The following is a 14,341-nucleotide window of genomic DNA, read 5'->3' on the forward strand; positions in this document are numbered from 1 at the left end:
CCAAGGCCCCCTGTGCCAAAACCCTGGGCCCACGCTCCCCCTCGCCAGCGCCCTCACCTCGGCCCGCCCCTCTGCTCGCCGCACAGCCGGCGGTTCGGGCCTGCCGGCCTCCTTTGGGCTAGCCCTAAACCTAGGTCGGCCCCAGAGGAGCCCCTCCCAAGGGGCCTGGCGCCGCCACGCTGGGGATTGGGGACACCCGAACCCCACCGCCGGACGCACTCTGCCGCTCCTCACCACCCGGCCCGCTAGGGGCGCCGTCCTCCTTCAGGGCGTTAGAACGGGCAGGGCCCCCCGAGCCCCCGGCGACCTTCGAAGGTCCCCCGCGACAAAACGCTTGGGGCCATGCTCCCGCTCGCCAGCGCCCTCACCTCGGCTAGCCCCTCCGCATGTGGCAGAGCCGGCGGATCGGGCCTGCCAGCCTCCTGGGGGCTAACCCGAACCCTAGGTCGGCCCCCAAGGGGCCCCTCCCAAGGGGCCTATCGCTGCAATGCCTGGGATTGGTGACCCCCGAGTCCCAGCGCTGGACGCACCGTGCCGCCCCGCCGCCACCCGGGCCGGTAGGAGAGCTGTCGGTCATTCAGGGCAGAACAACGGACAGGGCCCTCGGAGCCCCCAGCGCCGTTTGAAGGCCCTCCGCGCCAAAACCCTTGGGCCCACGCTCCCGCTCGCCAGCACCATCACTTCAGCCCACCCTCCGCTCCCTGCACAGCCGGCGGATTGGGCCTGACGGTCTCCTGGGGGCTAACCCTAACCCTAGCTCGATCCCTCGAGGGGCCCCTCCCAAGGGGCCTGGTGTCGCAACGCCAGGGATTCGGGACCCACAAGCCCCAGCGCCAGACTCACCCTCCCGCCCCGCTGCCACCCGGGCCTCTAGGGGAACCGCCGGTCATCCAGGGCGGGAGAACGGGCAGGGTCCTCCGAGCCCCTGGTGACCTTCAAAGGCCCCCGCACCAAAACGCTTGGGCCCACGCTCCTGCTCTTCAGCGCCCTCACCTCGGCCTGCCCCTCCGCTCGCCACACAGCTGGCAGATCGGGCCTGCCGGCCTCCTGGGGGCTAACCCTAACCCTAGCTCACCCTCGGAGGGGCTCATCCCAAGGTGCCTGGAGCGGCAATGCCGGGCATTGGAGACCCACGAGCCACAGTGCTGGACTCACCGTGCTGCCCCGCCGCCACACAGGCCGCTAGTGGCACCACCGGTCATTCAGGGCGGGAGAACGGGAAGGGCCCTTGGAGCCCCCGGCCTCTTTCGAAGGCCCCCCGCGCCAGAAAGCTTGCGCCCACTCTCCCGGTAGCCAGTGCCCTCACCTCGGCCCGCCCCTCCGCTCGCCGCACAGCCGGCGGATAGGGCCCGCCAGCCTCCTGGGGGCTAACCCTATCCCTACGTCGGCCCCCGAGAGGCCCCTCCCAACGGGCCTGGCACCGCAACACCGGGGTTTGGGGACCGCTAGCCCCAGCATCCGACTCGCCATGCTCCCCCGCCGGCAACTGAGCCGCTAGGGGCACCGCCGGACATTCAGTGCGGGAGAACGGGCAGGGCTTCTTGAGCCCCGGCGACCTTCGAAGGGCCCCCGCGCCAAAACTCATGGGCCTACGCTACCGCTCGCCAGCGCCCTCACCTCGGCCCTCCCCTCTGCTCACCGCACAGCCGGTGGATTGGGCCTGCGGCCTCCTGGGGGCTAACCATAACCCTAAGTCAGCCTCCGAGGGGCCCCTGCGAAGGGGTCTGGTGCCGCAACACCGGGGATTGGGAACCCCTGAGTCCCAGCGCCCGACTCACCCTACCGCCCCTCCTCCACCAGGGCTTTTAGGGGAGCCGCCCGTCATTCAGGGCGGGAGAACGGGCAGGGCCGTCCGAACCCCTGGCGACATTCGAAGGACCCCCGTGCCAAAATGACTGGGCCCACTCTCCAGATTGCCAGCGGCCTCACCTCCGACCACCCCTCCACTCACCGCAGAGCTGGCGGATCGGGCCTGCGGGCCTCCTGGGGGCTAACCCTAACCATATGTCGGCCCCCGAGGGGCCCCTAGCAAGGGGCCTGGAGTCGTAACGCCGGGGATTGGGGACCCCTGAACCCCAGTGCCGGACTCACCCGGCCGCCCCGCTGCCACCTGCACCACTAGGAGCGCCACCGGTCATTCAGTGCAGGAGAACGGGCAAGGTCCTCCGATCCCCCCACGACCTTCGAAGGGCGCCCCGCACCAAAACACTTGACCCACGCTCCCGCTAGCCAGCGCCCTCACCTCGGCCCGCCCCTCCGCTCGCCGCACAGCCGTAGGATCGGGCCTGTCAGCCCCCTGGGTGTAACCCTAATCCTAGGTCTGCCCCCACGGGACCCCTCCCAAGGGGCCTGGCATCGCAATGCCGGGGATTGGGGACCCCCGAGCACCAGTGCTGGACTCTCCCTGCCACCCCACCACCACCCAGTCCGCTAGGGGCGCCGCCGGTCATTCAGTGCTGGAGAACAGGCAGGGCCCTCTGAGCCCCCGCGACCTTCGTAGGCCCCTCGCGCCAAAATGCTTGGGCCCACGCTCCCACTCGCCAGCGCCCTCTTCTCGGCCCGCCCCTCCACTCAATGAACAGCTAGCGGATCAGGCCTGCCTGTTTCCTGGGGGCTAACACTAACCCTAGGTCAGACCCCAAGGGGCCACTTCCAAAGGCCTGGTGCCACAACGCCGGGGATTGGTGACCCCCAAGCCTCAGCGCCGGAGTCACCCTTCCGCCCCACAGCTACCGGGCCAGTAGGGACGCCACCAGTCATTCAGAGCGGGAGAATGGGCAGGGCCCTCCGAGCCCCTGGCGACCTTTGAGGCCCCCCACGCCAAAACGCTTGGGCCCACGCTCCCGCTAGCAAGCGCCCTCACCTCGGTCCGCCCGCCCTCTCGCCGCACAGACAGCGGATTGGGCCTGCCAGCCTCCTGGGAACTAACCCTAACTCTAGGTCTGCTCACGAGGGGCCCCTCCCAAGGGGCCTGGCGATGCCACGCCGGGGATTGGGGACCCTCAAGCCCCAGCGCATTACTTACCCTGCCGCCCTGCCGCCACCCGGGCTGCTAGGGGCGCCACCGGTTATTTAGGGCGGGAGAACGGGCAGGGCCCTCCGAGCCCCCAGTGACCTTTGAAGGCCCCCCTTGACAAAACGCCTGGGCCTAGGCTCCTGCTCGCCAGCACCCTCTCCTCAGCCCGCCCTCCGCTCGCCGCACAGCCAGCAGATCGGGACTGCCGGCCTCCTGGGGCTAACCCTAACCCTAGGTCGGCTCCCGAGGGGCCCATCCCAAGGGGCCTGGCGCCGCCACGCGGGTGATTGGGGACCCCCGAGCACCAGGGCTGAACTCACCCTGCCGCCCCGCTGCGACCCGGATCACTAGGGGCACCGTCCTCATTCGGGGCTGGGGAACGGGCAGGGCCCTCTGAGCCCCCGGTGACCTTCGAAAGCCCGACACGCCAAAACGCTTGGGCTCACGCTCCCGCTCGCCAGCGCCCTCACCTCGCCCCGCCCCTCCGTTCTCTGCACAGCCGGCGGATCGGGCCCCGGCCTCCTTTGGTCTAACCTCAACCCTAGGTCGGCCCCCGAGGGACCCCTCCCAAGGGGCCAGGCGCCGCCACGCCGGGGCATTTGGACCCCTGAGCCCTACTCCAGACTCACCCTGCCGCCCCGCCGCCACCCGGGACGCTAGGGGCGCCACCGGTCATTCAGGGAGGGAGTACGGGCAGGGCCCTCCGAGCCCCCGATGACCTTCGAAGGCCCCCCGCACCAAAACGCTTGGGCCTAAGCTCCCGCTCCCCAGCGCCCTCACCTCGGTTCACCCCTCCCCTCGCCGCACAGCCGGCCAATCGGGCCTGCCGGCCTCCTTTGGGCTAACGATAACCCTAGCTCGGCCCCCCAGGGACCCCTCCCAAGGGGCCTGGCAATGCCACGCCGGGTATTGGGGACCCCCGAGCCCGAGCTCCGGACTCACCCTGCCTCCCCGCCGCCACCCTGGCCGCTAGGGAGCCGCCGGGCATTCAGGGCGGGAGAACTTGCTGGGCCCTCCGAGCCCCCGGTGAGCTTCGAAGGCCCCCCATGCCAAAACGCTTGGGCCCACGCTCCCGCTTGCCAGCGCATTAACATCGGCCCACCCCTCCGCTCGCTGCACAGCCGGCGGATTGGGCCCGCCGGCCTCCTTTGGGCTAGCACTCACCATATGTCGGCCCCCGAGGGACCCCACCCAAGTGCCTGGAGCCACCGCGCCGGGGATCGGGGACCACTGAGCCCCAGCTCCAGACTCATCCTGCCGACACGCCGCCACCCTGGCCGCTAGGGGCGCCACCGGTCATTTAGGGTGTGAGAATGGGCAGGGCCCTCCAAGCCCCCAATGACAATCCAAGGCCCCCTGTGCCAAAACCCTGGGCCCACGCTCCCCCTCGCCAGCGCCCTCACCTCGGCCCGCCCCTCTGCTCGCCGCACAGCCGGCGGTTCGGGCCTGCCGGCCTCCTTTGGGCTAGCCCTAAACCTAGGTCGGCCCCAGAGGAGCCCCTCCCAAGGGGCCTGGCGCCGCCACGCTGGGGATTGGGGACACCCGAACCCCACCGCCGGACGCACTCTGCCGCTCCTCACCACCCGGCCCGCTAGGGGCGCCGTCCTCCTTCAGGGCGTTAGAACGGGCAGGGCCCCCCGAGCCCCCGGCGACCTTCGAAGGTCCCCCGCGACAAAACGCTTGGGGCCATGCTCCCGCTCGCCAGCGCCCTCACCTCGGCTAGCCCCTCCGCATGTGGCAGAGCCGGCGGATCGGGCCTGCCAGCCTCCTGGGGGCTAACCCGAACCCTAGGTCGGCCCCCAAGGGGCCCCTCCCAAGGGGCCTATCGCTGCAATGCCTGGGATTGGTGACCCCCGAGTCCCAGCGCTGGACGCACCGTGCCGCCCCGCCGCCACCCGGGCCGGTAGGAGAGCTGTCGGTCATTCAGGGCAGAACAACGGACAGGGCCCTCGGAGCCCCCAGCGCCGTTTGAAGGCCCTCCGCGCCAAAACCCTTGGGCCCACGCTCCCGCTCGCCAGCACCATCACTTCAGCCCACCCTCCGCTCCCTGCACAGCCGGCGGATTGGGCCTGACGGTCTCCTGGGGGCTAACCCTAACCCTAGCTCGATCCCTCGAGGGGCCCCTCCCAAGGGGCCTGGTGTCGCAACGCCAGGGATTCGGGACCCACAAGCCCCAGCGCCAGACTCACCCTCCCGCCCCGCTGCCACCCGGGCCTCTAGGGGAACCGCCGGTCATCCAGGGCGGGAGAACGGGCAGGGTCCTCCGAGCCCCTGGTGACCTTCAAAGGCCCCCGCACCAAAACGCTTGGGCCCACGCTCCTGCTCTTCAGCGCCCTCACCTCGGCCTGCCCCTCCGCTCGCCACACAGCTGGCAGATCGGGCCTGCCGGCCTCCTGGGGGCTAACCCTAACCCTAGCTCACCCTCGGAGGGGCTCATCCCAAGGTGCCTGGAGCGGCAATGCCGGGCATTGGAGACCCACGAGCCACAGTGCTGGACTCACCGTGCTGCCCCGCCGCCACACAGGCCGCTAGTGGCACCACCGGTCATTCAGGGCGGGAGAACGGGAAGGGCCCTTGGAGCCCCCGGCCTCTTTCGAAGGCCCCCCGCGCCAGAAAGCTTGCGCCCACTCTCCCGGTAGCCAGTGCCCTCACCTCGGCCCGCCCCTCCGCTCGCCGCACAGCCGGCGGATAGGGCCCGCCAGCCTCCTGGGGGCTAACCCTATCCCTACGTCGGCCCCCGAGAGGCCCCTCCCAACGGGCCTGGCACCGCAACACCGGGGTTTGGGGACCGCTAGCCCCAGCATCCGACTCGCCATGCTCCCCCGCCGGCAACTGAGCCGCTAGGGGCACCGCCGGACATTCAGTGCGGGAGAACGGGCAGGGCTTCTTGAGCCCCGGCGACCTTCGAAGGGCCCCCGCGCCAAAACTCATGGGCCTACGCTACCGCTCGCCAGCGCCCTCACCTCGGCCCTCCCCTCTGCTCACCGCACAGCCGGTGGATTGGGCCTGCGGCCTCCTGGGGGCTAACCATAACCCTAAGTCAGCCTCCGAGGGGCCCCTGCGAAGGGGTCTGGTGCCGCAACACCGGGGATTGGGAACCCCTGAGTCCCAGCGCCCGACTCACCCTACCGCCCCTCCTCCACCAGGGCTTTTAGGGGAGCCGCCCGTCATTCAGGGCGGGAGAACGGGCAGGGCCGTCCGAACCCCTGGCGACATTCGAAGGACCCCCGTGCCAAAATGACTGGGCCCACTCTCCAGATTGCCAGCGGCCTCACCTCCGACCACCCCTCCACTCACCGCAGAGCTGGCGGATCGGGCCTGCGTTCCTCCTGGGGGCTAACCCTAACCATATGTCGGCCCCCGAGGGGCCCCTAGCAAGGGGCCTGGAGTCGTAACGCCGGGGATTGGGGACCCCTGAACCCCAGTGCCGGACTCACCCGGCCGCCCCGCTGCCACCTGCACCACTAGGAGCGCCACCGGTCATTCAGTGCGGGAGAACGGGCAGGGTCCTCCGATCCCCCCACGACCTTCGAAGGGCGCCCCGCACCAAAACACTTGACCCACGCTCCCGCTAGCCAGCGCCCTCACCTCGGCCCGCCCCTCCGCTCACCGAACAGCCGTAGGATCGGGCCTGTCAGCCCCCTGGGTGTAACCCTAACCCTAGGTCTGCCCCCACGGGGCCCCTCCCAAGGGGCCTGGCATCACAATGCTGGGGATTGGGGACCCCTGAGCACCAGTGCTGGACTCTCCCTGCCACCCCACCACCACCCAGTCCGCTAGGGGCGCCGCCGGTCATTCAGTGCTGGAGAACAGGCAGGGCCCTCTGAGCCCCCGCGACCTTCGTAGGCCCCTCGCGCTAAAATGCTTGGGCCCACGCTCCCACTCGCCAGCACCCTCTCCTCAGCCCGCCCCTCCGCTCGCCACACAGCCAGCAGATCGGGACTGCCGGCCTCCTGGGCTAACCCTAACCCTAGGTCGGCTCCCGAGGGGCCCATCCCAAGGGGCCTGGCGCCGCCACGCGGGTGATTGGGGACCCCCGAGCACCAGGGCTGAACTCACCCTGCCGACCCGCTGCGACCCGGATCGCTAGGGGCACCCTCCTCATTCGGGGCTGGGGAACGGGCAGGGCCCTCTGAGCCCCCGGTGACCTTCGAAGGCCCCCCGCGCCAAAATGCTTGGGCCCACGCTCCTGCTCACAAGCGCCCTCACCTCGGCCTGCCCCTCTGCTCACCACACAGCTGGCGGATCGGGCCTGTGGGCCTCCTCGGAGCTAACCCTAACCCTAGTTTGGCCCCCGAGGGGCCTCTCCCAAGGGGACTGTCGCCGCAACACCGGGGATTGATGACCCCCAGCCCCAGTGCCGGGCTCACCCTGCCGCCCCGCTGGCACCTAGGCAGCTAGGGCACCGCAGGTCATTCAGGCTGCGAGAATCGATAGGGCCCTCCCAGTCCCAGTGAACTTCTAAGGCCCCAGGCGCCAGAATGCTTGGGCCCATGCTTCCGCTCACCAGCGCCCTCACCTCAGCCAGCCCCTCTGCTGGCCGCACAGCCAGCGGATCGGGCCTGCGGGCCTCCTGGGGTCTAACCCTAACCCTAGGTTGGCCCCCGAGGGGAACCTCCCAAGGGGCCTGGCGCAGCAATGCCAGCGATTGGGGACCCCTGAGCTTCAGCGCCAGACTCACCCTGCCGCCCCGACGCCACCCGAGCCGCTATGGGCGCTGCCGGTCATTCAGTGCGGGAGAACAGGCAGGGCCCTTCGAGCCCCTGGAGACCTTCGAAGGCCCAACTTGCGAATACGCTTGGGCCCACACTCCTGCTTGCTAGCACCCACATCTCAGCCCGCCCCTCCGCTTGCCGCACACCCGGCAGATCAGGCCTGCCCGCATCCTGGGGGCTAACTCTAACATTTGGTCGGCCCAGGAGGGGCCCCTCCCAAGGGGCCTTGCACCGCAACGCCGGGGATTGGGGACACCCGAGCCCCAGCGCCAGACTCTACCTGCCACCCTGCCGCCAACTGGGCCAGTAAGGGCACCGCCGATCATTCAAGGAGGGAGAAGGGGCAGGGCCCTCTGAGCCTCTTGCGACCTTCGAAGACCTCCTGCGCTAAAACGCTTGGGCCCACTTTCCTGCTCCCCAGCGCCCTCACCTCGGCCCGCACCTCCACTCGCCGCACAGTGTGCGGATTGGGCCTGACGGTCTTTTTGGGGCTAACCTTAACCCTAGGTCGTCGCCCCAGGGGCCCCTCCCAAGGGTCCTGGTGCCACTACGCCGGGGATCTGGTACCCCAAGCCCCAGAGCCAGACTCAACCTCCCACATCGCTGCCACCTGGGCCGCTAGGGGCGCCGCCGGTCATTCAGGGTGGGAGAACAGACAGGGCCCTGGAGAAACTGGCGACATTTGAAGCCTCCCGCGCCAAAAAGCAGGGGCCCACCATCCCGCTCCCCAGCACCTTTACCTCGGCCCGCCCACCTCTAGCCGCCTAGCCAGAGGATCATGCCTGCCGGCCTAATGGGGGCTAAATCTAACCCTAGGTCGGCTCACGAGGAGCCCTTCCCAAGGGGCCTGGCACTGCAACACCGGGGATTGGGATTACCCGAGCCGCAGCGTAGGACTCACTCTGCTGCCCCACCGCCAACGGAGCCGCTAGGGGCACGCCGGTTATTCAGGGTGGGAGAACGGGCAGGGCCCTCTGAGCCTCTAGCGACGTTCAAAGGCCCCTGCGCCAAAACGCTGGATACCATACTCCTGCTAGCCAGTGCCCTCACCTCGGCCCACTCCTCTGCTCGCCGCACAGCCGGCGCATTGGTCCTGCTGGCCTACTGAGGTCTAACCCTAACTCTAAACCCTAACCCCTAACCTTAAACCCTAAACCTTAACCCCTAACACTACCCAAAATCTAACCATAACCCCTAATCCTTAAACCCTAAACCCTAACATTAACACTAAACCCTAAACCCTAACCCTAATCCCGAAGCCCTAAACAATAAACCCTAACCTTAACCACTAACCCCAAACCCTAACCCTACCCTTAACGCTACCCCTTCAGCTAACCCTACCCCTAACCCGTAAACTAACCCTAAACCTAAACCTAACCCGTACCCTAACCTGTACCCTAACCTTAACCCTAAACCCTAAACCCTGACCCTAACGCATACCCTAAATCGTACCATAACCCGTACCCTAACCCAACCCATAACCTAACCCTAACCCGTACCCTAACTGTAACCCTAAACCCTAAACCGTAACCCGTACCCTACCCTAACCAGTACCCTTACCTTAACCTTAACCCATACCCTAACCCGTACACTAACCCATACCCTAACCCGTACACTATCCCAAACCCGGACCCTAACCCATACCCTAACCCATTCCTAACCCTAACCTGTACCCTAACCTGTACCCTAACCCATACCCTAACCCTAAACCGTACCCTATACCTATCCCTAACCCGTTCCCTAACCCGTACCCTAACCCGTACCCTAAATCGTAACCTAACCTGTACCATAACCCTAAACTGTAACCTAACACTTACCCGTACCCTAACCCTAACCCGTACCCTAAACCGTACCCAAATCCGTACGACAACACTTACCCTAAACCGTACCCTAGCACGTACCCTAAACTGTACCCTAATGCATACCCTAACTCGTACCCTAACCCTAACCCATACCCTAAACCTAACCCGTACTCCAACCCTAACCCCAACCCTAACCCCAAACCCTAAACCCTAACCCGTACCCTAAACCCTAATCTGTACCCTAACCCATAACCTCTAACCTGTAACCCCTAAACCCAACCCTAACCCGTACCCTCTCCTTCCCCTAAATCTAACCTCTACCCTCACCCATACCCTAACCGTAACCCATACCCTAACCTGAACCCATACCCTAATCCATACCCTAACCCCGGGGATTGGGTACACCTGAGCCCCACCACGGGACTCAACCTGCCAGCCCTCAGGAAACCATGCCCCTTGGGGCGCCACAGAGCATCCCATGCAGGAGAACTGGTAGGGCCCCCCTGAGCCCCCAGCGATCCTCGGCGGCCCCATACACCCCAACACTGAGGCCCACGCTCATCCCACCCCACGCCTTCCCTTCAGCTTGCCACCGAGCTCATCGCAGAGCCGGCAGATCAGGCCTGCCGGGTTCCTGGGGCCTACACGTGACCCTAGGTCAGCTGGGTAGGGCCCCTCCCCTGGGGCCCGGTGCCGCAGCCCCAGGGACTGGGGACACCTGAGCCCCACTGCAGGACAAAGCCTGCCAGCCCGCAGGAAACCGTGCCCCTTGGGAGGCTATAGAGCATTCAGGGCGGGAGAACCAGGAGGGCCCCCAGAGCCCCCGGCGAACGTTGGTGATCCCTAAACCCAACCTTGAAGTCCATACTCACCCCAGCCAGCACCCTCACCTCAGCCCATGGCAAGCTCGCCACATAGTGGGCAGATCTGGCCTGCGGGGTTCCTGGGCCCCAACCCTAACCCTAGTTCATCTGTGGAGGGGCCCCTCCCCAGGAGCCTGGAGCCGCAGCCACGGGGATTCGGGACACCTGAGCCCCACAGCAGGACTCAGTCTGCCACCCCACAGGAAACCATGCGCCTTGGGAGGCCATAGAGCATTCAGGGCGGGAGAACCAGGAGGGCACTCCTGAGCCACCAGCGAACTTTGGCGGCATCCCACACCCCAACCCTGAGGCCCACGCTCACCCTCCCCACACCCTCACCTCAGCCCGTGTAGCTAGCCATACAGCCAGCAGATCGGGCCTGCGGGGCTCCTGGGGCCTAACCCTAGCCCTAGGTCGGCCGCAGGTGTGGGGGCCTCCCCAGGAGCCTTACACCGCAGCCCCGGGGAATTGGGATACCTGTACCCCACCAGAGGACTCAGCTTGCCACCTGACAGGAAACATTGCCCCTTGGGGCTCTATGGAGCCTACAGGGCACGAGAACTTGGGGAGGCCCTCAGAGCCCGTCCCCACATTTGGCAGCCCCCCGTGCCCCAACCTTGAGGCCCATGCTCACCCTCCCCCATGGCCTCCTCTCAGCCCTCCACAAAGCTCACCTCACAGCCTGCAGATTGTCCCTGACGGGCTCCGGGACCCTAAACCTTACCCTAGGTTGGCCACAGAGGGGCCCCTCCCCAGGGTCCTGGCACCACAGTCCGGGGGATTGGGGACACCCAAGCCCCACCGTAGGACTCAGCCTGCAGCCCACAGTAAACTGTACCATTTTGCTGCACAACAGAGCATTCAGGGCAAGAGAATTGGGGCACCCCCTGAGAGCCCCTGCTGGTGAACCCCGACCTTTGTGGGCCCTTCCGGATGAAACCCCAAGGCTCACACTCACCCGCCCTTGTGCCCTCATCTCACTCGGCCTGGGAGCTCTCTGAGCACTGGGCAGTTCAGACCTGCTGTCCTTGAGGCCTAACCTAACCCTGGGTCTTCTGCTGAGGGTCCCTCCCCGTTTGCCTGCCTCCAAGGCACCAGGCATTGGGCTCACCTCTGCACGACTAGAAGACTCAGCCTGCCCCACAGCAGGAAACTGTCCATTTGGGGCTGCAGCAAGGATTCATAGGAAAACCAGAGGGTCCCCCTCAGCCCATCCCAGTCAACCCCCACTTTCAGAGATGTCCCCGGATCCAATTAGTAGCTTCACACTGAACTTGAAACTTGCTCTCCACGGAGATCTTTTGAAATTCTCCACAATTCCAACTGATGGCATTATCCAGCTTCAGTGCCTTACCCAGCTTTAGCTCTTGAGATGGATTAAAATGGGAAGTCACTTCACTGATGACGATGTACTGGTGACCAAAAGATACATGCATAAATGCTTCATATCACTTGGCTTCAGGGATATGCAAATCTAAACCCCTATACATGCCATATCACACGAGGCCAAATATCTAAAAATAAGAAGACATGAAACTATACATGTTGGAGAGGATGTGGAGAAACGGGAAACCTCTTACACCCCTGTACGAATGCAGTCCGGTACAGCCACTCTTGAAAATGGTACGGAATTTCCTCAAGAAGTTATAAATAAAGCTACCCTATGTCCCAGCAATTGCATTACTGGGTATTTACCCCGAAGCGACAGGTACTGAAGACGGGACACATGCACCACAGTGTTCATAGCAGCAATATCCATAATAGACAAGCTGTGGAAGGAGTGCAGATGACCATGGATAGATGAATGGATAAAGAAGATGTGGATCATATATATAATGGAATATTACTCAGCCATCAGAAAGGATGAATGCTTACCATCACACTGACCTGGGTGGAGCTGGAGGGTATTATGCTGAGTGGAATAAGTCAATGAAAGAAAGACAATGATCATATGCTTTCACTCCTATGTGGAATATAAGAAACAAGGAAGAAGACCATAGGGGAAGGAAGGGAAAATAGAATGGGAAGTCATCAGAGAGGGGGAAAACCCATGATGGACTCTTAACTATCACAAGAAACTGATGATTGTTGGAGGAGAAGTTGGGGGGGGGGGTAACTGGGTGAGTAGCATTAAGGAGGTCACACGATACAATGAGCACTGGGTGTTACACACGACTGAAAATTTATTGAAGACTACATCTGAAACTAATGATGTACTGTAAGTTGGCTAATTGAATTTAAATTAAAGAACAAAAGACCTCAAATAAACAATCCTAAACATTTGTATGGAACCACTAAAGATTCTGAACAGCCAGTGCAATGTGGAAAAGAAAAACAAAGCTGGAGGACTCACAATTTCAGATTTCAGGTTATACTACAAAGCTGCAGTCATCCTAACAAGACAGTATGGCACAAAAATAGACACAGCGACCAAAGGAACAGGATACAAGTTCAGACAGAAACCCACAATTAAGTGGTCCATGAATCTTCCACAAAGCAAGCAACGATATCAAAAGGGAAAAGGACAGTCTCTACAACAAATGGTGTTGGGAAAACTAGACAGCTACGCACAAAAGAATGAAATTAAACTGCTTTCTTACACAATACAGACAAACACAAAACAGTTTCAAGACCTCAATATGAGACCTGAATCCATAAAAATCCTACAGGAGGGAAGACAGTAACTTCTTGACATGGACCATACCAATGTTTTTCTGGACTGTGTCCTGACAAAGGAAATGAAAGCAAAAATAAACTATTGGGAATACAGTAAAATAAAAAGTTTCCACACAGCAGAAGAACAATGAAAACGTAAAAATAATAAGACAACCTACTCAAAGGGAGAAGATATTTGCAAAGATCATATGCAATGAAGGGATAGTGTCCAAAACATATAGAACTGATACTACTCGACCCCCCAAAAAACAAATAATCCAGTTAAAAAATAGGCAGAAGACATGGACAGACATTTCTCCAAAGAAGAAATACAAATGGCCAACAGTCCCGTGAAAAGATGTTCACCATCACCCATCATCAGGAAAATGTAAATCCAAAGGACAATGAGGTAATACCTCAAACCTGTCAGAATGGCTAACATCAAAAGCACAACAAAGAGCAGGTGTTGGGAGGATGTGGATAAAGGGGAATCCTCGCGAACTGTGGGTGGGAATGCAAACTGTGGTGGCCACCGTGGAAAACAGTATGAAGGTTCCTCAAAAAATTAAATATAGAACTACCCTATGATCCAACAATCACACTACTCCTATTTACCCAAAGAATAGGAAAACAGTAACATAAAAGGATACGTGCACCCCTATGTTTCTTGCACCATTATTTACAATATCACAACATGGAAGCAACCCAAGTGTCTGTAGAAAAATTGACAAATGAGATGATAGATGTGTGTATTCACACACACACACACACACACACACACGGACACACACACACACACACACACACACACACATACACACACACAATGGAGTATTACTCGGCTTGAAAAAGAATGAAACCTTGCCATTTGCAGACACATGGCTGGAGCTAGAGAGTATTATCCTAACTAAAATCAGGCAGTCAGAGAAAGAAAAATCCCATACGATGTCACTCTAATGGGGAACTTAAGAAACAAACAAAAATAAATAACTAAAAGAGAAAAAGGAGATACACCAAAATACAAACTCTTAACAATAGAGAACAATGGGATGGTTACCAGAGAGGAGGTGGATAGAGGGATGAGTGAAATAGATGAAGGGGATTAAGAGGACGCTTTTCTTGATGACCACTGAGTAATATATAATTACTGAATCATTCTATTGTACACCTGAAACAAATGTAACACTGTATGTTAGCTCTACTGGAATTAAAATAAATTTTGTAAAAGATTTTTCTTTCAGGAACCTCTTTGAAAAATCTTTTCCTGTGCAATGTGCATAAGCCCTACTT

Source organism: Ursus americanus, chromosome 4 (genome assembly GCF_024610735.1).
Source record: "Ursus americanus isolate L20-20 chromosome 4, mUrsAme1.1.p, whole genome shotgun sequence".
Taxonomy (NCBI): domain Eukaryota; kingdom Metazoa; phylum Chordata; class Mammalia; order Carnivora; family Ursidae; genus Ursus; species Ursus americanus.